Consider the following 27,957-nt stretch of genomic DNA (forward strand, 5'->3'; position numbering starts at 1 on the left):
AACAATTCCAAAATATTTTTAATGAGTTTTAAACAATTTTGAAACAATCAAATTTAAGTACTAATCAAGAGTAAATCAAAAGTAAGGTTTAAAGCATTGAAATTACAATTCATAAATTTTCAAGATAATCAAAATTTTATGGAAGTTAAAACCTTTATGTAAAATGGAATTTTTCGAAAAAAAAGAGTGACGACAATTCAAACCAAAACTTTTCAAACTTAAGCAAGGGTTGAATTAACTGACAAAAAATAGGGAAGCTTTCGAAACAGAGCTATAAAAGATGGCAGATATAAGTGTACTCGTGTCGAAGAGAATAGAAGTACGATGACAAGAAAACAAGTACATACCAATAACTATGCCAAGATTAGCCTCAGCCTTAGCACGGCTCGGATGGTAAACACGACCCTTAGGTCGAGGAGCAGCTTTAGTCTTTGTAGCAGTCAACACGGTCGCCTTAGCGGTAGAAGCATCAGCCGTCTTCTTTTTCGGACATTTATAAAGTTTGTGGCCTGGTTCGTTGCAGTGATAGCAGACAATGGCAACTCCTGCACAAGTAAATCTTGGGTGGATAGGCTTGCGGCAACCAAAGTAGAATAATTTTTTCTCTCTATCGCCTGTCTTCACATCATCGGTCTTTCCATCAACACGGGAGGTAAAACTTTATGGAGTTTATTGATCGAATACGAAAGAGGGGGGGGGGGTGAATTGAGTATTAAAAACGATGACCGCTTTTTCGAAATATATGATATAAATTAATTACTTGATTTTATTGATTAAAACCAACTAATTAAATTATTAACAATAAATGCAAAATCGAAATAACAATAATAAAGAGAGAGAGAAAGAGAGACACACAGGATTTTGAAGTGGTTCAGTTTCACAAGTCGAAACCTACGTCAACTATTCTCGATTAATAATTTTTAGTACCTTTCTCCGGATTACAAAAATTATCAATCCACTCGTATAATCAACTATATGATTATAACTCAGATTGAGTATCGCTAAATACTCTAGGTTGCTCTTACGTTAATAAGAAAAATACAACGACAAATACTAATCTCACGTTATGCGACTGAGTATACTATCCTTGTGTATTTAGTATCCTATAACGATTTTTCTTCGAGTGATTGACAAATTTGATGCGTAATTTTTGTATAAGCAAATTTGGAAAATAAGATTTAAAGCTCAAATGATTTTGCTTAAAATATTTTTCTCTCTTGAAATTTGTAGATGTGTGTGTCAACAATTAATGTTGAATGAATGAGAGTATTTATAGTAGAGTGAATTAGGGTTTGGAATGTTCTAGAATTAGGGCATAGGAATATTCTGGAAGAATAAATCCTAACAACTTGATGAACAAGTAAAAAGAGAAAGGAAGGAGGAGTTTGGCCTCCCTAGGGTTTCGGCCACCCTAGGGTTTCGGCCTCCCTAGGGTTCGGCCCACCTAGGGTTTGGCCACTAGGGTTTGGCCGGCCTCTAGGGCTCCTTCGGTCCACTTCTTGCTTCTATAGCCCACAACAAATAGAGATAGAATTTAGTTAAAGCCATAGGTTGCATGACGATATAAATATCGTGTTACAAACCAATAGTTTATTTAACTTAAATTCTAATTAATTAATTCCAATTAAAACAAATACTCTCTTATTTTTATAAACCATTAAAAATATATTTTCCAAAAATTAACGCATCATTTTTGTCTAGCAATGAAGTTATGTCTATTAGGTCATAACTTCATTAACCTTTAAATCAAACAAAGTAAAACCATTACCGAATGACGACCTATACTATCTAATCTTCAGTAGATCTTCAGTAAACGAATCGTCTCTTCACAAGTCTCTCATCTTGAGTCTCGTGGTTGATTTCCAATCTTGATCTTGCTTGAATATATCGATCAAGTGTATTTGAAGTTGTACCTCCTTGGTCCAAACTTCAAGCTTGCGTCATTGTAATTGTTCCTTTCTAAATTAAAACTTAAGCACACAATTACACGCATATGTTTATATATTAAGTCCATATACAAATCATTACTGTCATTATCAAAACAATTAATTAAGACTAAAGGTCCAACACATTCCCCCTTTTTGATGATGACAAGTCTCCTATGATTTGTGTCTAGGTCTAGTTCCCCCTCAACATAATACTTCCCAAATTATAGAACAGTTGAGCGTAGAAACTAATGATCTCTTCAAAGTTATAACTATAGAACGCCATGAGAGAATTAACTTGAGACGGTCGCAAATCATAAAAACAATTCCCCCTCTTGGCATCATTGAAAAGATAAGAACAAATATAAAACGACCAGAATAATATATTATGAGACAAGAATTAATCATGAAAAACATATTATATTAAACGTAATCTAGTTCTTAATTAGCATAATAATATTATAAACTTGCAATCACGAAAGGAATTATGCGGAATTGAAAAAGCTAATATCCATAAGAATGGATTTTTATTGTGAGCAAAGGAATTAAAAAGATAAGGCTAGGTTGAATGGATTAGGGCAAGATGGTCAAGGGTAGCGTGAACTTGGCGGGTTGGACCTAGGACGAGTTCGGTATTCCAAGTCCTCGAGTCGCGCATGACAATTGTCTAGGAGTGCAGCTTGGGCAGTCAATCGAGTATCGAAGTTACCAATCCTCAAAGTCATAACTTTAACTGCTTCATATATAGTTTGCATTTCAGACCTCATCTCCTTCCCGGATTGCAAAAGCTCATCACCAAACTTAACCAAACTAGCCATACCTTCCTTTATTTGAGTAGACTCGGAGTGAGTTCGTACGACGGCCTTAAAAACACTGTCGAGTCGTGTATCAAACCGTGACAACACGGTGTTTAGACGAGCCGGGCTCACTTCACTTGGTCCATTAGTATCAACTCTCCTTTCCTTTTTAATTAGATCAAACAACTCTCCTAATTTCTTGTCTTGCTCATTAATCCTTCCAAGAATAGAAGAGAAATTCGATTCCATCTTAGAATCCAACATCTCAAAGCTCACATTGCTTTTTCCTCCTTTTTCTCCTTTTTCTCCTTTTGTCTCAAAACCTAATTCGTTGCCATTAATAACGAGCTTCATATAAGATAGATAAAGATCGCTCATCTCGTCATTAGTGATAACTCCATAACTATGCTTCCCAATTACTCCTTTCTTCTCTAAAATTCGTGAGATCCAATTCCCATAAGGCAAACTTAAAGTAGAAGCTAAATAATCCATCTTAGCCGTTACACTAGTTTGTATAATTTTATGAAACACAAGCAAGGGTAGACTAACCTTTTCTCCTTCAAGCCAAGCCTTCATAATAATCATCTCATGAGCCCCGAATTTATCTCTACCTTATTTTCGAGGAACAATGGTATTCCAAAGAAAGTTAAAAAAGAACCTCAATGTTGGCGACAACTTCGCAGTTAAGATAGTCTCAGACGAAGTTGCATCTTGTTTGAAATACCGTTTCACTATCAACCTTTTTTCAGGTAACATACTACCCCATTCTACGCTTGGATTGATTTCGATTCCTCCTCCAGGAACTTGAGCCAAGTCGCAGAAATCACCAGGTGAGACTTTTATGGAAGTCTCATTGACCACAAAGAAACAAATTTCCTTCCTTAAGATGAACAGAAGCATAAAATTGATATACCTCAATAGGAAAGACAGGACCACTTACAGCAACAATATTTTCCCATCCTTGATACTTGAGAAAATTTCTGAAAAACCCAAGTGCTTTGTATTTCTTTAACCAATCAATCGAATATACTCGTCCTGCGTGAATGCGATATTGAGAAACTTGATTGACATCTCTTCGTTCTACTTGAGTTAATCTAAGATTATTGAGTCCATTGTTGGTGTAATCATCCATATGCTGTGCGTAAAGAATACGTGAAGAACCATCTTGAAGTTTATAGTTTTCAGTCTTTGAACTTACCTCAATTTCCGAAACCAACTTTCCCTTACCCTTAAACAATTTTCGTCGCTTTGTGAGGTTGGCGGGTTGGTCGACGGCGGACCGTGGGGAGCGAGGGGTGTCGGCCGGTGAGGTAGAGCGGGTTCTTGGCGGTGATTGGCTTACCTTCTTTCTAATAACAACATGTTTCTTGGATTGAAAACGGGTTGTAGGTTGATTAGTCATTATTAAAATTGAAGATAGTAGTAAAGGTAATTAGGGTTTAGATGATTAGAATTGATGAGAATTATGGTGCGATTAAAGGGGTATATATAGCATCAGGAATTTGAGTTTAGGTAAGAATAGGATTCCTAAAAGATAGAGAATAATACCAATTTCCTTATTTCTTCAATGCCTTTCTCCTTTTTTTTCAGCACCTTTCCTCTTTTTTTTTTTTTTCTTTTTTTTTTCTCGTGCCCTTTTTTTTTTTTTTCACGGCACTTTTTTTTTTTTTTTCTCGCACTTTCCCCCCTTTTTTTTGGCATTATCTCCTATTAGATGTAAGATTAGGAAAGAAAATCTTGAGATGAAGTTTAGGCAGGATTTGTGTAGGAATATAATAAGATAGAATTATCTTTATTATATTTAGGCAGTTTATTGTAGATTTTGTCGAATTTTTGTAAGGAATGTGATTATGCAAAATATAAAATATTACCATACACATAAGCAAGATATAACACGTAAAATAAACATTATTTAACATAATTAAACTTGCAACAAAAATATACGGACACAATCGTACAATCTCATCTTCCTAGCCTGTCATTCAGGTTCCCAGACATAATTATGACGGATTTAACTATCACTAATTAAACCAATCTCAAGTCTAAATAACTCAAAGCGTTTTCTAGCTAATGCCTTAGTCAAGATATCAGCCCATTGCCTTTCAGTACTACAAAATTCAAGTGAAATGTTGCCTTTCTCTACATGATCCCGTAGAAAATGGTGTCGAATATCTATATGTTTGGTCCTCGAGTGCTGGGCAGGTTTCTTAGAAATTACTATAGCACTCGTATTGTCACACATAATAGGCATACGACCTACATTTATACCATAATCACATAGTTGTTACTTTAACCAAAGTAATTGAGAACATACCGATCCATGCAGATACATACTCGGCTTCTTCAAAGAGACATTGCAACTGAATTTTGTTTCTTCGAACCCCATGTGATAATACAAGGTCCAACAAACGTTGCATACCCAGAAGTGCTTTTCCTATCTAAAGAACATCCTGCATAATCTGCATCTGAATATCCTATTAGATCAAAATTACACTCAAGTGGATACCATAAGTATAAATTAGATGTACCAATTAAATATCTCAAGATACGTTTAACTGCAATCATATGTGATTCTTTAGGGCACGATTGAAATCGCGCACAGACACATACGCTAAACATTATATCAGGACGACTTGCAGTTAAGTATAAAAGTGAACCAATCATACCTCGATATGTAGTCTCATCGACACACTTACCATGTTCATCTATAGTCATCTTCTTTTCAGGTACCATAGGTGTATCGTATGATTTTGCATTTTTCATACCGAATTTTCGGATTAGTTCCTTGATATATTTCTGTTGGTGTATCTTTATACCATCATTTGTTTGTTGAATTTGTAAGCCTAGAAAGTACTTCAGTTCTCCCATCATGCTCATTTCAAACTCAGAAGTCATTAGATCAGAAAAATACTTGCACAATTTTTCATTAGTAGAACCGAATATAATATCGTCTACATAAATTTGCACAACAAGTAAATTAGAACCCTCGGATTTTAGGAACAGGGTTTTATCGACAGATCCTCTTGTAAAATTATTTTGTAACAAAAACTTGGATAATCTGTCATACCATGCCCTTGGAGCTTGTTTCAAACCATATAAAGCTTTGTCTAATTTATAAACGTGGTTTTGAAACTTGCTATCTAAAAATACGGGAGGTTGTTCTACATAGACTTCTTCCTCCAAATAACCATTAAGAAATGCTGTCTTAACGTCCATTTGGAACAGTTTCATTCCTTTATGAGCAGCAAAGGCAATAATGAGACGTATAGCCTCAAGTCTCGCTACAGGTGCAAAGGTCTCGTCATAATCGATTCCTTCCTGTTGATTGTAGCCTTGGACAACTAGTCGTGCCTTGTTTCTTGTAATAAGTCCTGTATCGTCCAATTTGTTTCTAAACACCCATCGTGTACCAATAACAGTTCGATCACTAGGTCGTGGCACTAAGTGCCATACCTTATTGCGTTCGAATTGTTGAAGCTCATCTTGCATAGCGGTTATCCAATCAGGTTCAGCAAGAGCTTCTTTAATATTGGTAGGTTCAATAGTTGATAGAAACGAAAAGAACGAGCAGAAATTATTCAAGGACCTTCTAGTTTTAATGCCTTGCTCTAGATCCCCTAGGATTTTGTCCAAAGGGTGGGAGCTTTGATGTTTCCACTTTTTGAGAACTCTAGGCTCATTATCATTTGATGGACTAGCATCATCTGCAGACGAAGAATCATGATTTGTTCCCCCTGAGTTGGACTCGGGATTTTCTTCAGAAGCATCACTAACTTCATTAGAAATATCATGATTTGGATCGGAAGTTACAACATCATTAGGTATAACTTCAAGATCTCTTTCTTTATCTAAGGAAGGGTCGATAGTATCATTAACTATGGACTCATCACTTCTCTTAGGATTGTTTGCAGAATTTTCTAGTTCATCATTGATACCTTGAATATCTTCATCTTCATTTAAGGGCTCATTTCTTGCTAGAAAGAAATCGGGCTCATCTGGATCCTCTTCTTCCTGTTCAACTTTATCAAACACATTATCTTCGTCAAAGAGAACATGAACACTTTCTTCTATGCGCAAGGTTCTTTTATTGAACACTTTGTAAGCTTTACTATGATCCGAATATCCCAGAAAAACAGCTTCATCACTTCGGGGGTCAAATTTTCCTAAATTTTATTTTCCATTATTGTGAACAAAGCATTTGCTCCCGAAGCAACGGAGATGTGATATATTGGGTTTTCTCCATTTTAAAAGTTCATAGGGAGTCTTTTTCAAAATAGGTCGGATCATAGCTCTATTATGCACATAGCATGCGGTACTAACAGCTTCTGCCCAAAAGCTTCTAGGAAGGCCACTACACAAAAGCATAGTACGAGCCATATCCTCTAGGGTTCGATTCATACGTTCCACGACACCATTTTGTTGTGGGGTACATGGTGCGGAGAAGTTATGCCCCACACCATTTTCCCTACAATATTCTATAAATAATTGATTATCAAATTCCGTGCCGTGATCCGTCCGAATCGAAATAAGCTTATTATCATATTTATTTTGGGCAAGCTTCATTAATACCACAAATTCATCGAAACTTTCATCTTTAGAGGAAAGAAAGATTGGCCAGACATACCTTGAGTAATCATCGACTAGAACAAATACATACTTTGATCCACCACGGCTTCTAACTCTCATAGGTCCACATAAATCCATGTGTACCATCTCAAGTGGTCGTTTAGTGCTAACTATTCTCTTAGGTTTAAAAGAGGATCTAACATGTTTGCAGCGGGCACATGAGTCACACATTGTCTCTTGCTCGAATTTAATTGAGGGCAAGCCTTCAACTAAATCCATGGACTTAAGTTTCTTTAAAATAGTTGGACTAATGTGTGCAAACCTCTTGTGCCACAAGCAAGACTCATCGGAAGTTACTTTCATACACGCAAAGGAATTTGTATTGACAACATTTAAGTCAATCATATACACATTCTTCATACGGTGACCCTCAAGTAAAACATTACTAGTACCTTCAATTATGATACGACAAACATCGGCATGAAAAAAAAAAACTCTATTTCCTTTGTCACATAATTGAGAAATACTAAGTAAGTTATGTTTAAGACCACTTACCAGATATACTTTATCGATTGAATGAGAGGTTGAAATTCCAATTTTTCCTACTCCAATAATTGTACCCTTCTTGTTATCTCCAAAGGTAACCTTGCCACCAAAGAAGGACTCTAGTGAAAGAAAACGATTTCTGTCTCCTGTCATGTGTCTCGAGCATCCACTGTCGAGATACCATAGATTTTTTTCTTTCACTTCTACCTGCAAATGAATCAAATACAACCATTAGGTACCCAAGCTAAGTTGGGTCCTTTATGGTTAGTAATTCTATATATTTGATCTTTTCTAACCCATACTTGTCTTATTATTCTTTTGGCTTTAACATTGGGTTTTCTTGGTCTTTGTTTAACAATCGGAATATGAGGTACTCTAGGTATTGTTCTATCGAAAGTGGCTTTAGGTCTAGTACCTTCATGAGACGCTTTAGGTTTAGAGTTATGAACTTTAGGCATGAATGTATGCTTTCGATTCTCATTTATTTTGTTTGATTTTGAAGGAACAGATGAGTAATCAAAAGCCATATCATAAGTCCATCTAAACTCATTATTGCGTTCTCCATTGTCGTTAGGTTCATCTATAGTAGAGACATCATCTTCCACTATGAAATCACAAGTCTTAACAGTTTCAACATTCTTTTTCTTATCCCAAGCAAGTTTGACACAATTGACTTGTATATGTCCAAAGAGAGCCACAAAAGTAATTGCAAATCAAGTATTCGGAAGATTAACGTATTTTCTTTTTTGAAATCATTTTCGGAAGGATTAGATTTGCATTTATCATGGTCTCTACGACTATAGCATTCATGACCAAGTCCCATCTTCATGTTATTATCGATTGTTCGATAAGGAAGTTTAAAACCTTTGTGCTTCCTTCCCACTTATCATGAACTTTTCGTGCATGTAAAAGTAATTCTTTCAAGGATTCAATTTCTTTTTCACATTTTGAATGATCTACACTTGAATCCTTGGAAGAGTTTCCTTTCTCAAAGTCTTCACGAAATTTTTCAAAACGTTCATTCAAGACACGTTTCTCAATTTCATGTTGTTCCTTAAGTTTGGACATACTATTACTAGTTTCATCCAATTGCTTAGAGAGAAATACAATTTCTCTCTTGTGTTCGGAAACCACACTATCTTTACCATTAAGCTCATCTTTTAAAATCTCATTGACTTTCTTCAACTCAGAAGTTATAGCATCACTAGCTGTAACTTTAGCTTGAAGATGCTTAATGTTGAGTTTAAGCTCTGAAGTTATAGCATCACTAGCCTTAACTTTTGATTCAAGAGCGTTCTTCTCAGCATTTGTCATGTCTGAAGTTATTGCTGGAGTAGTCATAACTTTAGATTTGAGCTTTTTGGCTTTGGCTTTCAGAAGTTGGTTCTCCTCAGCAATATCTAAAATCTGTTCCTTAAGGTCTTTTAACTCTAGACTTTGTTCATGACAATGATCAAGGGAATGTTCACAACACTTAATTAAATTATCCTTAGAAAGTTTCTTAACACACTTTTTAAGTTCAAGATAATTTACCTCTTCATCCTCTGAATCTGAATCTGAATTTCCAACAAGACACTTCTCAGCATTTGAAGCATTGCTTTCATTGTCGCTTTTGGAGAATAGGTCAAGACTGACGCTACTTAGACAAACATTGGCATTTTCTTCTTCATCTTCGGATTCGCCATCTTCAGAGTCCAAGTCTCCCCAACAATATGCCATCAAGACTTGCTTGAACTTCTTCTTTGTTTTGTCACGTTGATTTTTGTCTTTAATATTCTTCCATGTAGGGCAATCTTTGATCATGTGATCAATATCACCACACTTGAAACATCCAGGGTTAGAGAAAGACCCTTTTGACTCAAAAGTCTTATTAGGAGTTTGCTTTGATTTGTTATATGTCTTATTTTGATTTTGAAAGAAGGGCTTTTTCCTAAGACGTTTAACAAACAACACAGTTTCATCTTCAATATCTGAAGAATCATCAATCTTGCTAGACTCAGCTTGTAAGGCCATCTTTTTGCTTGTGCTAACTTCCTCCTCATCCTGATTCAGAGTAATCTCGTGAGCCATTAAGGTTCCGAGTAGCTCCTGATAGGATAATGAAGTTAGGTCCTTACATTCTTCTATGACAGATACTTTATGTCTCCATCTCGAGACATACTTCGAGTATTTTTCTAGCAATTTCCTGAGTCAAAAGTTCTTCCTAAATTCTTTAACTCATTGATGATGCTAGAAAAGCGAGAGGACATGCTATCAACTGACTCGTTTTGCTCCATGGCAAACAGCTCGTATTTTCGCATTAGTAATGCCATACGTTGCTTTTTGACAACAGTGGTTCCCTCATAGGCTAATTCTAGACCATCCCATATTTCCTTGGCAGATGAACTGGTTGAGAAACGATCGAATTCAGTGGCAATCATACCGTTTTGTAATAAGCTTATTGCTTTTGAATTCTTCTTAGCCTTTTTATAATCCGCCTCAATATAGTCTTCTTCTTTCTTTTCGACGGTAGTGCCATTACTGGTTGCAAGTAAGATCTTATTCGGACCATTCTTGATAATCAACCAACACTCCCAGTCATTTCCCTTAATGAAGTGGGTCATCATATTTTTCCATAAACCATAGTTCTTCCCATTGAATATAGGACACTTTAGGTGTTTGGAATCCATTTGATAAAAAATAAATGCAGCGGAAAAGACGATAAATAGACTACAAAAAAACGATCAACTCTAGCTGTTAGGCTATCAAGAGCACGAGGCTCTGATACCAATTGAGGAGTCTATTGATCGAATACGAAAGAGGGGGGGTGAATTGAGTATTAAAAACGATGACCGCTTTTTCGAAATATATGATATAAATTAATTACTTGATTTTATTGATTAAAACCAACTAATTAAATTATTAACAATAAATGGAAAATCGAAATAACAATAATAAAGAGAGAGAGAGAGAGAAAGAGAGACACACAGGATTTTGAAGTGGTTCAGTTTCACAAGTCGAAACCTACGTCCACTTTCTCCGGATTACAAAAATTATCAATCCACTCGTATAATCAACTATATGATTATAACTCAGATTGAGTATCGCTAAATACTCTAGGTTGCTCTTACGTTAATAAGAAAAATACAACGACAAATACTAATCTCACGTTATGCGAGTGAGTATACAATCCTTGTGTATTTAGTATCCTATAACGATTTTTCTTCGAGTGATTGACAAATTTGATGCGTATTTTTTGTATAAGCAAATTTGGAAAATAAGAATTAAAGCTCAAATGATTTTGCTTAAAATATTTTTCTCTCTTGAAATTTGTAGATGTGTGTGTCAACAATTAATGTTGAATGAATGAGAGTATTTATAGTAGAGTGAATTAGGGTTTGGAATGTTCTGGAATTAGGGAATAGGAATATTCTGGAAGAATAAATCCTAACAACTTGATGAACAAGTAAAAAGAGAAAGGAAGGAGGAGTTTGGCCTCCCTAGGGTTTCGGCCACCCTAGGGTTTCGGCCTCCCTAGGGTTCAGCCACTAGGGTTTGGCCGGCCTCTAGGGCTCCTTCGGTCCACTTCTTGCTTCTATAGCCCACAACAAATCGAGATAGAATTTAGTTAAAGCCCTAGGTTGCATGACGATATAAATATCGTGTTACAAACCAATAGTTTATTTAACTTAAATTCTAATTAATTAATTCCAATTAAAATAAATACTCTCTTATTTTTATAAACCATTAAAAATATATTTTCCAAAAATTAACGCATCATTTTTGTCTAGCAATGAAGTTATGTCTATTAGGTCATAACTTAATTAACCTTTAAATCAAACAAAGTAAAACCATTACCGAATGACGACCTATACTATCTAATCTTCAGTAGATCTTCAGTAAACGAATCGTCTCTTCACAAGTCTCTCATCTTGAGTCTCGTGGTTGATTTCCAATCTTGATCTTGCTTGAATATATCAATCAAGTGTATTTGAAGTTGTACCTCCTTGGTCCAAACTTCAAGCTTGCGTCATTGTAATTGTTCCTTTCTAAATTAAAACTTAAGCACACAATTACACGCATATGTTTATATATTAAGTCCACATACAAATCATTACTGTCATTATCAAAACAATTAATTAGGACTAAAGGTCCAACACTTATTGAAGAACTCACCAAAGGGTCCATCTTGAGACAGGCGAGCAACTTGTGGCCAGCTTCTTTGCAATGATAGTAGATAATGGTAGATTCGTCACGAAGCTTCCCTGGATCATCGTCAGTCTTCACGGCCCGTGTCACAGTTCTCTTAGAAGTAGAAGTGGCAGGTGTCTCCTTCGTTGGGCACATAAAGGATTTGTGACTAGACTCCTTGCAATGGAAGCAGATAATAGGATGTCTTCTACAATTCTCTCTAGGATGGAACTTCTTGCGACAACAATTGCATATAAGCATCCTTCTTCTTATCTTCATGGAAAGTAGTCTGAAACTTTTTAAATCTAGCACCTTCATAAGGTTGGAGCATTTTCTTGAGGGCGACATCACGTTTATGACTTGTTCTTTTCATCTTGGGTAAGGAAATACAACACGAAGTCAATGATAGTAATTGAGGTATATAAACACATAGGCTAACAAACAAGTACTTATTTGTTTCTACCCATCTATCACTAATCTCATTTTAACTTGTCAAAGTATATTTAGTCATTTTGTCTAAAGATCAAAATGTAAGCGTCGGGAGCAGTGATGATCTGATACCAACTGTAATCCCCTATAAATCTAGTGCAAAACAATGGCGGAAACAGACGGAGTGCTGTATAATACTGTCCCAAACACACTGCCCATGTTAATAATTAGTTAAACCAAATTGCTAAACCTTACGTAAATCTCATTATTCCAACAATCATCATATAAACTAATCCTAGAAGCCCTCTGACAACTTATCACCAAAAATTAAGCTTTCTTCCTTACACAAAGGACTGAATTATAAGCGCTCATGTTTATCCCGCGAACCAACAATTAAATTAACAATATATAAAATAAAATAGGTATTATAATTCATAAATAGTGACGACTACCATATACCACTCTCAATAATCAATTTAAATACATATAAGACATATAAATTACGTATAATCATATAACCCCGAACAATAATAGTTATAATAGGATCGGTAGAATCGTGTTACCTTAAAAATAGCGGAAACAACCTCGAATAATGCAAAAACTGTGACACCCTCATTTATTGCGGAAAAGTAAACACGTAATTCTTGAATAAAACTGCATGGATATGTTTGTAATAGGTTCAGTTGGGTAAAAACCTGTAATTTTTAAAACCTGAACCTGTTATAAAGATATCCAAATTGGAAGGTGTCAAACATACAAGGTCTAACTAGAAGTTTCATAACATAACCATCGCTAAAGTCGCGAATAGCAAATTATACAACAAATGTAAAGAGGGAGACATATGTCCCTAAAATGTATGTGACATAAAAAGTGTTTAAGGGTCACAATAAAATAAAGCCAATCTAGGTTCCAAGGTTACTTTGCTCGCTAGCTCGTCCATGTACCCCATATATGCATCACCTACCTGTCAATCGCATTTTATACAAATACGAAAGCCACAGTCAGTGGGGAGTAACTCCGAGTTCTCCCAGCCACGAAATGTCATAATTAATATAACATGTAAACATAAGAATATGAATACGAATCACACAATGCCTTAGCATATAGATGCTAGACAATCGTGCTTAACATGTGAACAACAATATAACACCACATAGTCCTAGCATGTGAATACTAGACCGACTCATACTACACTATCATGTGAATCACATAACATCCAGGAATCCAAACTCTATCAACCATAGCCGGCTTACATCTCACCTTCTATGATTCATAGAATCATCAAACAAGAAAGGGCAATATCTCAAAGACAGGCATAAGTTCTTAGCACCGTCAATAGTCACTCTGTAACTCGAGTCTATACCACGAGGTAGGGAAGGTAATCGAACCGGTATCTTGGCTCAGAGGTTCTATCAAAACATGGCCAAGACACAACACAACCCTAGTACTAAATCTGCGCAGACCTAGACATGCGGATACACACCACCGCACCCAAGACCCACAATTTTATAAAACTATGTGAGTACCCTAAGGAGTCCACCAAAGGGTTGGCTAGTACTTAAGCTGACCACTTACTCTCAAAATAAGTAACGAAGTCATGCCCCAACTTGGATATAAACCCACCAAGTCAGGAACACAGAGGCTATTAAGCAGTGAACATACACTCGTCAAAGACTATAATGACCTATCTATGATGAAGGCCGAAATACTCACCTAGGACCTAGTCCCGCCTAGTCCCACTTGAATACTTTAGCCCACACCACAAGACAAGTAGGATACCCAATTAACCATAAGAGGGGCAAAGAGTCCAACTTACCAACATAAATGCTAACATTCTATCATGTGAAAGGCTATATAAATGTCTATTCAGCAGACAATCCAACCATATCCTCAATGTCATCAATAACCAAATTATAGCTAACCATCAATATCATAGTCCATGATAATAAACTACAATGGCTAAAGGCAAACAAGACTCAAGCATAAGGCATCCAAAGCATCCAACAACCAACATGTGAAATGATAATTACAAATATCAAGGCATAACATAAAACCTCCAATAACAACCAATCTTACCTCAAAGACAAACCCTCGACCCGAGTCCCGCGACGGGTCATCGGTCAAATCGAGGCTGACCGGTTTAAACCTAGTTTGACCAAACTCGTTCGGTCAATCTGCCCACATTTCGTAGTCTTGGCCTACTTTGGCCCAAATCACAAAATTTATCGCAATATTATTCTCATGCTATTTCCAATTTCTATCATGTGAAAAACGAAAGTAACACATTATCAATCACCTAAACACTTAACAAACACCAAACACAACATCAATTACTACTAATGTGACATTAATTCGTCGAGTAACTCGGAATAGTTACCTTACGCTAGCAAAGAGACAAGTAATAACTTGAGAAAGCTTCTAAAACCCAAAATTACTCTTCATCTTCAACCACATATGAGCCACCTAAAATAATTATGTGAAAGGACGATATTAACGAATTAACTTTATATAAAATATGAGACGGAAATTAATTTAATTATATTTTAAATAAACCAAACTAGCGTCAAAACAATTTATGGACACGGCTCAAAAGTTATTATGACAACCTCAAACTCGGCCTAACCACCAACTACACATGGCCTCAAACTCGTGACTTAGCTAGGCCACTGCCTAGGCCACGGCCATCAGACTCGCCTAAAAGCAAGCCACAAAGAGTCCGACACGACCACCACCCGACTACCCATAGCCACCCTTCACCCTACTTCATAACCTGACCCAAAAATCAGTCCAAAACAGAACCCAAAAGATGCCTAAGTTCGACCCCAACTCCAGTCCTCAAATGCAAAGTGAAAACCCACGATGACAGCTCTCGTCCCTGCCCAAAAAAGAGTACCAATCGTCCCCTTAAGACTCCACTCTCGCACCTAAAAATAGTCCTAGCTGAGCCAACTAAGTCAGCATTTAAAACGGTTTTAGAGTGGAAATCCACAAGTATAAAGCAACTCAAAAACAGACCCTAAAGACTACAAAAATCGCCCCAACACAGAGTCCAAATTAGTCCAAAACAATCCCTACATGTCAGTATACACCGTCTCAACTATAAAACACACCAATTATCACCCAAAACAATCCATACATGTCAGCATACACCGTCTTAAATATACCACTTACTAACTAGCATCCCAAATGATCCCTAGAGGTCTGTATACACCGTCTCAATCATCTCCACATATCAGTATACACCGTCTCAACTATACAACTGACTAATTAACATCCATAAGGATCCCTATATATAATTATACACCGTCTCAATTATAAAACTGTAGATACCTCGTTTCTGCACCTCCCGCAAACCACCCGGTGATGATTGGGCCGCATGTTTGATACGCGGAACGATTTGTGACAGTTCGTAAGATTATCGTCAAGTGATTGCTCAAATATTAAATGTCTACCTCTTAGATGTCATCTAAGCACCGATCTGATCGTTTTGCGATAATTAGAGTACATTCGGAGTCCAGGTCAGAAACCGTCTCCATTTCCTGATAACTGTTAAATCCCGAGTCAGAATGTTCTGGAATGTTCCGGATATTTCTATTCCAAATTTCATAAATTTTATCTTTTGGCAAATAATATCCCGTAATATTCATATAAGATATTAAAGATATTCGAATTATTTCTGTCCTACCATAACTCAAACGCGGAAATCTTGCTTCAGCAGGAGGAAACCTCTTGGGATTAGACGCAAAGAGAGTCGCGCCTCTTCCAAGAGACGCGATGGCGCTTGCGCCTCTTCCCGTGCCCTTTTTCGCATGTTTCACGTATCTTTTTCATATCTTTCCGAGATTCACTTCCAAAGAGTCTCCGAAACCCTAATTCTTTCACGTGATTAGTATAAATAGGAGCCTTCGCTCCTCATATTTCTCACGCGAGTGTCCGCCCTTCTCTTCTCCCTTTGCATTCTAGACCTTTGTTCTTACTTTTTGGCGTCTACGTGCTTGAACATTCGACCACGTAAGCTCGGATCCTTCTGAGTACCAGCCTCCCCGTTTGCCTGACCGACCAATTTGACCAACTACACATCAATCAACTTAATTAATTAATCGTTTTCTTCTTACGAGGGCACTCTCTTTGCATTCGCGTCGAGCATCACTAATCGATATCTTAGTTCTTCTCGTTTCGTCAACATGTAAGTCTGAGGGTGTATAATCCTTATTTATTTATTGTATTTTAATTATTGTATAATCATTAATGTAAGGTTTATGTCGAAAATACCGTTAAAACCGATTTCTAAAACCCTTTGTTAAAACCCCTTTTTTACGGATTTCCAGTAGACAGACGTCGAGAAAGGACGCAGCAACTGCTGCGCCTCTTCGAAGGAGCGCAGTTCCTGCTGCGCCTCTTCGTGAGGCTGCCGCAGTTCCTGCTTCCTTTCTTCTTCCTTCGTCCTCTGTAATTCGTCAAATTCTTATTTCTTTTGTTCGCTTCTTGTTAATTCTTCGTCATAATAGCATAACAATTCACATGTATATTATTCATCATCATTAGCATATAATTCGTCATAAATTCGACCTAAATCCCAAGTAATCAATATTTGCGGGTTTTCGTCATTAAATTCAATCCGGGTTTTAGAAATTCGATTTGTTCATATTGAGTTTCTGGAAATTCATCCTTTGATATATTTTCATCTTTTCATCATTAATTTGTCATTAATTCATCATGTTTAGTTTGTTTCATTCACCGATGTCGCTAATTAATCATTCAACCTTGTAATTAATCCGTTTAATTCCGTCTCGTTCATGTTTTACTGTTTTCATGACTTATTCATATGTTAAATAACCTGTTAATCACTTTCATCCGAGTAAATAATTTAATTAATCATTAAAATCACCAATCGACATTAACGGCTTGCAATTACGGCTTCACGGCGGCGAGGACCGAGCCAAGGAACAGACGCAGCGTCTGCTGCGCCTATTCCAAAGGACGCAGCGTCTGCTGCGCCTGTTCCTGGCTGAGTTCTGTCCCTGAACTCCGTTTCTGCCTTGACCTAGTTTAATTAGCTTACATATTAATTAACTATTATCCGTATTATCACTTTCTGTCCTGTTCGTTAATTTCTTTCTTTCTTTCTTTTATTCTTTTTCTCAAATTATCCGTTTTGAAGGTATTTTCGACATAAATCGCCTATTCCAATGTAATTATTGTAATTTTCATTATTGTAATTCATAATTATTGTAATTTTCTTTCATCATTTGTATGTTCTCACATGTAAATCAACATTAAATCCTACTTCGACCCAATTGTTTGCTAACTAATTGTCAACCGACTTAGTATTAATTCTCACATGCTAGGATTAAAACCTGGATGTTGCATTGCATGCATATAGCCGATGATATATCAAGTACGAATAACTTCCCTAATCATTAGTAGAGGCCGCTATCGAGGCGGGCGGGATTAGGTGTTCGATCAAAAGAGCTTCCTAATACGTACCCTCACCCCTTACTCCAGATATCTGTGAGCACCCGTGTTCATTGGCATCCGCGAGAGTCATTCTAGACATAGAATGCTAAGGGTAACGATTGCTTAGTGTTCTTGTCTCTACTTTGTGTCTTGACATGACATGAGGTATTCGAACGGTTCCAATTTCCCATAAAAATTGGTGGCGACTCCATACAAAATGCAAACGCTTGTTTCGTTTCTCACCAAGCGCCCCTGTGGGCGGCCCGCTGTCCACAGTTTGGCGACTCATTTGGGAAATACACTTACGTGTAGCTAAGGGTGAAACTTGAACAAGGTTAGGGAATAGTTTGTACAAGACAATTGTCGGTTTTCATAACTCGGTCTTCCTAGACCGTTTAATTCGGCCTTCCTAGGCCCAACCCAACCCATTCGACCAATCGTCCCGTCTAAACGGTCCTAATTCTTATTTGGGCCTAAGGATGGATAGCGATTGACGTCATCCATACCATGATGCTTACTCTTGTTTGTATCTAGGGCCTTCACTACTTGAGGAAATGGACTAGGAATCGGCCTTACTCTTGTTTGGCACGAGCCTCTCCACAGACTACGGGTTTGATGGTTCGGTATGGCAACCCACCCTTTAAACCAAAACCCTTCTAAATGCACTCAGCATCCCGTTATAATGCTTGTATAAATGTGTAAACCTTATGTGATCACCACTTCTAAACAAAATCATGACGAATTTTCAAAAATCAAAACCCAATTTCAAAACAAAATTTCGAAAAAAAAGGGCCTTCAATTAGCGCAAAATCCGGTCAAAACTCTGTCCGTTTGTCGTGTCAAAATTCGGGCCACAAGCCCATTTCAAAGCCTCACTTCGAGTCCACTCCTACAACTACACTACAGTTGACTAGGACGCACATTTTCAAAGACCTTGTCTTTCTTCAAAACTCACTCAACACAAGTGGCACACACCCACTTCACGAGTCAAAACTTTTCCTCTTTTAACAAGTGTGATAGAATGGTCGATCGTGTTTTGATTCGTCGCCGATCTCTTATCCAGTTTCCAAGATGCCCGGATCAAGTGATAAAACGAATCTCCAACAAATTCAAGATAGTAATGATCGAATCCTAGCCGCGCTAGCCCAAATGCAAATTACCCAAGACCAAACATATGCCCGCCTTGACCTTATCGAAGGCCGTATCTTCTCCGTTGAGGGAAGGTTACCTCCTCATGAAAGTGAAGTACTACGTAATTCCGATGATGAATCTAGAGATGAGAATCCTTTCGTGGGAATGACTGCAGCTGAGAAAAGACTCCAATACCTAGAGGAGCAATTGATGTACCTTAAGGGGGATGACATTTATAGGGAAAACAATCGCAAGTATGAAGCCGTCAATTCCAAATTGCCAACCAACTTTAGCATGACGGATATCCTTAAGTTCAAAGGGCATGAGAACCCTTTGAATCACATCCGCGCCTTCAAGGATTACATGTCTATCAAAGGCATCAAACCCGAGATGTTCTTAAGGATCTTTCCTTCATCTCTTGACACCATCCCGAAGCAATGGTTCTACACTTTAGATCACAAGAAGGTCGCTACTTGGGAAGACGCCGCAATCGAGTTCTCTAAACAATATGCGGATAATGCCGAGATCCAAGTCAACATGCGTACTCTAGAGGTTCTTACCCAAAATGACAAAGAAGGATTCACCGACTTTCTAAGTAGGTGGAGGAAGACTAGCACTCAACTAGTTGAACGCCCGGATGAGGCTACTCTTCTGGAAAAGTTTGTGGATAATCTCAAACCCATCTATGCCAATCATTTGAGATATCAAAACATCAAGACTTTCAAGGACTTAACCGTATTAGGGACATGAATTGAAGATGACATCCGCAAAGGACTCTTGTCCAAAACGGTAGGTCGAGGATATCAAGGGTCCACAAGTCGTTCATACGGCTCTACTAGCAAGACCGACGAAGTTAACCTTCTCGAGCCATCTAAGAAAACTACTCCACCAAGGAAATTCACAAACCTTGGGGATACGTACTCCAACGCTCTAAAAAGGTTAATGAAGCAAGGTAAACTCCAACCCATTGGACCTACTCCCGAACCCGAAAGGAAGTCCAAGTTTTGGGATGAAAATTCATACTGTGAATACCATAGGGGCAAAGGGCACGACATAGAAAAATGCTACAAGTTGAAACACGTGCTTCAAGATATGATTGAAGATGGTCGACTTCCAATTCCACCAGGAGGTAAGCCCAACAACACTCAGAATCCTCTTGGAGTTCTAGTGATTACAAGTGACGAATCTACCTTAGATTGCTCACACCTCATTTCTCCCACCGAAAATGAAATTCATGCAATTGAGAAGGAAAGGCTCTACTCTACTATCTCCCCTACCATTTCCGACTTCATCACATGGGCAAGGAGTGTAGATAGACAAGTGTGGGAACTAGAAAGTGTTGGAGCTGTGTCCTCCAGTTAGTGCGGATAACGTCATTGCACATACACTTGTACGGACAAGTGGGAGCTTGTTGGGGCTGGTGTCCTTTACAGTTAGTGCAAGGACTTATAAATCTCTAAAAGGATCAAAGGGTATACCTTTGTATGATTATCAGTTGATCCACGTTTATCAATAACGGTTGGCTTGCTAGATAAGTTTGACGTTATTGTCATACAGATGGCGGTGATCAACTGGTCCCTAAAAGTCACACCTATAGGATACGTTTGAGAGATGTGACAGTATGAAAATACAGTCATGTTGATGCCAAATTTGACTAACCAGTTAGTCGGAGTTATTGACTAGTAATTAGTCAAACGCGATGTTGAGACAATTATTTAATACGGATTAAATAATAATGCCTAAGACGAATTAAGCAGTTTATTCGTAAATTGAATATAAACGATTTATATTTGATTAATGTATATTGAATTAATTATACAATATTGTCTTTGTCGGACATGTATTAATATTTCAACTAATCCGTGTTATTAGTCGATGTATTAATAACCGATAACCGATGATGATTTATAATAAAACCCGTCATATACATTTTAGCGGAATTGATCGGACCACAAGTTAAAACTGAGGAGAAAGTGGAAAGCCCACTCCCTCCTCTCATGACCCGCGGACCGAGACAACAAAAGGAGAGGATCCCTCTCCTTTTGACCTAAGGATTCATTTTTACATGAAAATTAGGGTTTTGAGGAGCATTCTTCTCTGAAATTCCTAGATCTCACATCGAATAACCTCACAATAGCTCTCTCGATATTGTAAGTCAATTAGAGAGCATTTCTAGCACAAGGGCATAGTCTCAGATGGTCTTGGGTGCAACGATTAGGAGGAAATCTCTGTTGATTTCTGTTCTTTACGCCGCACATCAAAGGACCCGAGGTTGATTCTTAAACTTTATCGTTTTCTATTGTATTTCGTTTATGACCATAAATCGCATGTTATATTTACATTATAATCCTTAAAATTAAGGGAATTTTACGGATATTTCCCTTCAAGTGGTATCAGAGCGAGGCCACGTAAATTTTCATTGTGATTTTTCATAAATCGAGTTGAAACGATTTTGTTTTTGTCTCGAAAACCGTGCCATGTATACACGGCTGTTTCGTTTTTGTAAACCGTGACATGCTTGTTCATGTCTGACCTTGATTTCGTTTTATTTTTACATATTGTTATTTTATACTGAGATTATAGCAATATGTTAAGTTTTGTCAAATTTTTTGATTTAATTTTATACGAATTAGATCAAATTTGCAATGGTTTTGTTTCGACAAATCTGTTTTCACGAGGGTTTTAAAGTTTCAGCATGTTTTCCTCTCGATCGAGCCATTTCCTTGTCGATCAAGAGCTTTTCAGTGATGTTTTCATTCGATCGAGCACATGCTTTACTCGATCGACCTCTGTTTAAAACCCCACTGTTCGATCGAGCAGTCTTGCTGATAAAAGTCCTCGATCGACCACCAGTTTTGTCGATCGAGTTCTTTCTGTTTGGCATATCTCTCGATCGACTAGCAGTTCAGTCGATCGAGCCCTTTTGTTCCTCGATCGAGCACTTTTGTCCCTGGATCGAGGGATTTTGTTTTGGCAGCTTTGAATTTTACCTCTTTTTGTTTTAAATTCTCTTTTGGCCATAAATTGTACATCATACGGATGTTGTACACTCGCTTGATAGTGAAACGGTTCACTCACGTACCATATAGTTATTTTAAATTGTATTTAAAGTAATGGATTGTATTAGATTAAAATTAAACTGATAGAAGCGGTTTTATCACATAAATTTTAATCGTTAAAAGATGGTTTGGATAAATTTAACATAATTACGGAATTATGTCACGAATAAATTTAATTTTTTAGTTGATGCATTGTTTTTTATCGTTATTGTTGAATGCCTTGAATGCTTTTTGTTACGTATTTATTCATTTTTACAAACGGTTGTAACTTAGTGTGGCCTTAGTAGAACGTGTTACCGTAATGATGGAACACGATCTTGGTTGTATTTTGAGATCTCGTATCTCCGTTTTGGATTTTTCACTTGTAATTACAGTTTTTGTATTTAGAATGTAAATAGGTTTATTTTTGTAAATTTTAAATTGTAATTTTTGAGAAGACCATAAATGGAGATCGGATGCTCACTCCCGCTGCATGGATCAAGATGGAACATCAAGACAAGCTTCTCGGGTCCAACGGTGGATTCCAAAGTTGTTTCATGTTTTTTTTATTAGGATAGGCCACACTAGGATTTTTATTTTACGTATTGCATTCTTCCATTTATTTTTCGTAACGATAATATGCATCATATTCGGCCTAAAATCCAAACCACCTATTTATTGCATGAAAACTGACTCATATAGAGGTCACGCGTTAGTTTTATATGACATTCATATGTCACACGATTTAAGCCATCATCTAAATTAATTCATTCACGCAGTTGCTAGTTTTTCGTTCACTTAAAATGAATTAAAATTAAGTTGATGGGATCTTCCTCGTATAAACCAAAATTGAGAATGGTCTTTGTAGGTCAAACTCCAATGAGTCCCTTCTTCGTCGGTAGGCATAATATGACCCCTTCTACGTCGGGTAAGTTGGAACCGATTGACCTATTTTATCTCAACGCTATGGTCACTCGTACGATCCTGTGATTATGGTGGACTATAGATAGGATTTACGGAAATCTATCTACCAAGAGTTCTTACGGAAGAATTAGCTAAACAGTTGGCTTATCAATTTACAGAAATTGAGTCTTGGAATCACATGCATCATTCTTGAGGGAGATCAATTATGCAAGTGCGAGAGTCTACACGTTAAAATGAATTTTTAAATAGACTTAAATCACCTCGATGAGTTGCTTATTTCGTTTTTGTTTTTCTTTCTTTTTCAGTGTAGAACACGAATATTTAAACTGCTAATAACGAAATGGCTGGTCCTACTAACGACCCAATGCCAAGTGCCACATTGGACCGTGAGTCCTGGCTTCGGATCTTCATGAATCAGATGAATCAGTCTACTCGACTGAAGAATGATGGATCAAACTTCGCGGACTGGGAGGCGGCATTACGGAATGCTGCCGCTGCTGATGGGAAGCTCAAATATCTAATAGAGCCCATCCCGCCAAACCCAGGTCCCACGGCTAGAGCTAATGAGATCGCCAAGTTTAACGATTTCTGTATGGAAGCGGGTGCGATTAAAAACGTACTCATTTTTGCAATGGAACCCAATTTGCAGAAACGCTTCATAGCCCAAAGTGCAAACAAGATTTTCACTACGCTCACTAAGGAATTCTCGAAAGCACCGAGAATCGTGACCTATGAGCTTACCAGTCGCTTCTTTGAGGCGAAACTCCAGAAGGGCCAACCGGTTAGCCCACACATTCTCAGCATGATTGAGAATGTCGAGAAACTGGAGACGCTTGATTGTAAAATCAGCGAGAACATTGTGATTGACCGCATGCTTCATTCACTCCACGATGGATTTGCGCTCTTTAGAGCCAATTACTATATGAATGATTTGAAGAAAAGTCCTCACGCACTACACTCCCTTCTCGTACAGACCGAGAAGGACATGAAGTTTAGTGGGAGCCTTAAACAGGATGTTCTCGTTGTGACAAACAAGGGCAAGGGTAAGGGAAAAGTTCAGCCAGGCCTAGCAGAGAGGTAAACCGAAGTTTAAGAAGTCGGGATCGGTAAGAGTGGGCCTGGTGAGGCAAGTAACTCATCAGGCGCGACAAAGAGCAAGACCGAAAACATGGAATGCCATCATTGCCACAAGACTGGGCATTGGAGGCGTACATGTCCTGTTTATCATGAGGACATAAAAGCAGGTCGCGTTAAACCTGTTGGTATGTCTTCTCCTTCTACTTTTATTCATATGATTGAGATTAACCACGCAAGTTACGGAACTTGGGTACTTGATACTGGTTGTGGTTCTCATCTGTGTAATCATGTGCAGGGGCTCCGAAACATCGAACCCCTCGTCAAGGGTGAGGTGGACCTGCGTGTCGGGAATGGAGCACGAGTGGCTACCGTCTCGAGGGGAACATATGTGATCCAGCTTCCTAGCGGATTTGAGTTATTTTTATATAACTGCTATTATGTACCCAGTCTTTCGAAAAACATTATTTCAGTTTCTGCACTTGACAAACTTGGTTTTTCATTTGTAATAGAGAATAATTCTTGCATTTTCTCATTACACAATATGATTTATGGCAAGGCAGTCTCCATGAATGGAATTTATGTTTTAGATCGACCACTTTGAAATATTACACGTAATGAATAAAAAGTTAAAGGTTGGTGACAAAGATCAAACATATCTATGGCACTGCCGTATGGGACACATTAATGAGAAACGCGTAAAACAGCTCATGAAAAATGGAGCTATCTCGGCCTTTGATTTTCAACCATTTGGCACGTGTGAATCATGTCTCATCGGTAAGATGACTCGGATTTCCTTCAAAGGTGTTGGAATGCGCGCTGCTGACCTATTAGGACTCATACATACGGATGTTTGTGGACCTATGTCAATCACCGCACGAGAAGGCTATAGGTATTTCATCACTTTCACGGACGATTTAAGTAGATATGGCTATGTCTACTTAATGAAGCATAAAAGTGAATCCTTTGAGAAATTCAAAGAATACCAGAATAGGGTACAGAACCTCACCGGGTAGAAAGATTAAAACACTACGTTCGGATCGTGGTGGCGAGTATCTTTCTCACGAGTTTGATCAACACCTTAAAGACGGTGGGATTGCCTTACGAGTTAACTCCACTGGAAACACCTCGGTTGAATGGTGTGTCCGAACGGAGAAATCGAACTCTACTTGATATGGTTCGATCCATGATGAGTCACACCGTGTTGCATGACTCATTATGGGGTTATGCTCTTCTTCAATTTGCTCTAATACTTAACCGAAGTCCGTCTAAAGCTGTTGACAAGACTCCATATGAACTATGGAAGGGAACGGTCCCTAACTTGTCCTTTATACGGGTTTGGGGCTGCGAGGCTTATGTCAAGTGGAGACACGAGGATAAGCTCGGCCCGCGATCGGTCAAGACATACTTTATAGGTTATCCTAAAGGAACACTTGGTCATTACTTCTATTCGCCAAACGAACAACGTGTATTTGTTGCGGCTAGTGCGACATTCTTAGAGAAGGAATTTCTCGAGAATGCAAAGAGTGATAGAACCTTCGACCTGTCGGAGATTCCAGAACCAAATACCGAGCAACCATTGGAGGAACCAGTTCCTTCAATCCCGGCTGCGGTTAATATTCCTGAGGAACCTAGGAGGTCGGGAAGAGTCTCTATTCCTCCAGACAGATACATTGGTATGGTCGAGGAACATGACATAGATGACATTCTACTCTTAACAAGTAGTGAACCCGCAACCTATAAAGGTGCCATGACCAGTTCTGACTCAAAGCTATGGCTTGAGGTCATGCAATCCAATATGGACTCTATGTATGAGAACAACGTATGGGATCTTGTTGACTTACCTGCTAAGGTTCGTCCCCTTCAATGCAAATGGCTTTACAAGATAAAGCATTATGTGGAAGGTCAACAAGATATCTACAAAGCATGACTAGTTGCTAAAGGTTTCACCCAAGTGCCAGGCTTGCACTACGATGAAATTTTTGCACCCGTAGTCATGCTGCGTTCCATTCGGATTATCTTAGCGATTGCCGCTTTTCATGACTATGAAATTTGGCAGATGGATGTGAAAACCGCCTTCTTAAACGGCGTTTTGGAGAAAGAGTTGTACATGGTACAACCCGAAGGTTTCATCGATCCTGAACATCCTAAGAAAGTGTGCAAGCTTAAGCGGTCCATTTATGGACTTAAGCAAGCATCTCGGAGTTGGAATCATCGCTTCGACCAAGTGATAAAAGACAATGGATTTACTCGATCGGTCGAGGAACCATGTCTATATATCAAGTCGAGTGGGAGCAAGATTGTCTTCCTAATATTGTATGTTGACGACATACTTCTGATTGGGAATGACATACCTCTCTTAACTTCGGTGAAAGTATGGTTGAAAAACCATTTCCAGATGAAAGATCTGGGTGAGGCACAAAGAATTCTGGGCATCCGTATCTATCGAGATAGATCACGTCGGATGTTATCTCTCAGTCAGGAGTCTTACATAGACAAAATCCTAGAGAGATTCAGCATGACTAACTCCAAAAAGGGGTTTCTTCCTATGGCTCCAGGGGTGCTTTGAGCAAGTCTCAGGCACTAGAGACACCGGAAGAGAAAGAGCGCATGACACGGATTCCTTATGCCTCGGCTATAGGATCAATCATGTATGCCATGATATGCACACGTCCGGACGTGGCATATGCATTGAGTATGACAAGTCGATTCCAACAGCATCCAGGTGAATCACATTGGATGGCTGTTAAGAACATTCTTAAGTACCTACGGAGGACTAAAGATTGGGCATTGACTTATGGAGGCGAACAAAAGCTATGCGCAACCGGTTACGCAGATGCTAGCTTCCAAACGGATCGAGATGACTCGAAATCTCAGTCTGGATTCGTTTTTACTCTTAATGGCGCTGCAGTCAGCTGGAAGAGTTCCAAACAAACTGTTACAACAGATTCTACGACTGAGTCCGAGTACTATGCCGCGTCTGAAGCTACAAAGGAAGCGATATGGATGCGTCAATTCTTACATGGACTATCTGTACTGCCTAGTTCGAATGACCCGATCACCATCTATTGCGACAATAGAGGTGCCATCTTCCAAGCTAATGAGCCAAAGTCTAGCAACAAGTCTAGACATGTACATCGGAAAGCTCATCTAATCCGAGATTACGTGGAGCAAAAGGAAGTAGTGATAGAAAAGATTGCTACAGATGATAACATAGCAGACCCTCTCACTAAACCATTATGACAAGATAAGCATGAAGGGCATGTTAATTCCATGGGAATCAAACGTGTTCCTAAGTTATAGTACTCTTTTATGGATCAGATTCATTCTCTTTTGTACTGTATACGACATCATCGTTTTGATATTTATATATTTTGTTTTTCATGTGGATTTGCACGACAAATTTTGAACACCACAAAGTGAACTGAACAAACATTATATTTTTGGTCCTTAATTGCCCACGTGAGCTGATAACTCAAGGTAATTATTTTGTGACGTTGGTTAATGGTGGGTTCAACGAGCCATAAGTCAAAAGGTTGACTGACCAATCACAGAGGCGATTTATACGGATATCTCGTAGGACACAATTGTGACATCGACGTGGAGTCCTAAATGTTTTATAACATTCGGTGCCGGTCGTGGATAGGACCTCCATGGTGATCCTAAGAGTCGATTCTTTTGACTATCGACTGTCTCTTGAGACTAAGGCGGATTTTGGGTGACTTTGGTTTCTTTCTCACGGTCATCGTAACGGGGGCCAAGTAGATTTTTTGGGTCATTTCATGCTGTGCTTAGATCGGATGGAGTCGAGTTGAAGGAAATATTCAGCCTTTAGCAGGTACTCGATATTTCTCGGGGCCACTCGAGTCAGAATCGAAATGCATGGCCATGCTCGAATAC

Source organism: Silene latifolia, chromosome X (assembly GCF_048544455.1).
Source record: "Silene latifolia isolate original U9 population chromosome X, ASM4854445v1, whole genome shotgun sequence".
Classification (NCBI taxonomy): domain Eukaryota; kingdom Viridiplantae; phylum Streptophyta; class Magnoliopsida; order Caryophyllales; family Caryophyllaceae; genus Silene; species Silene latifolia.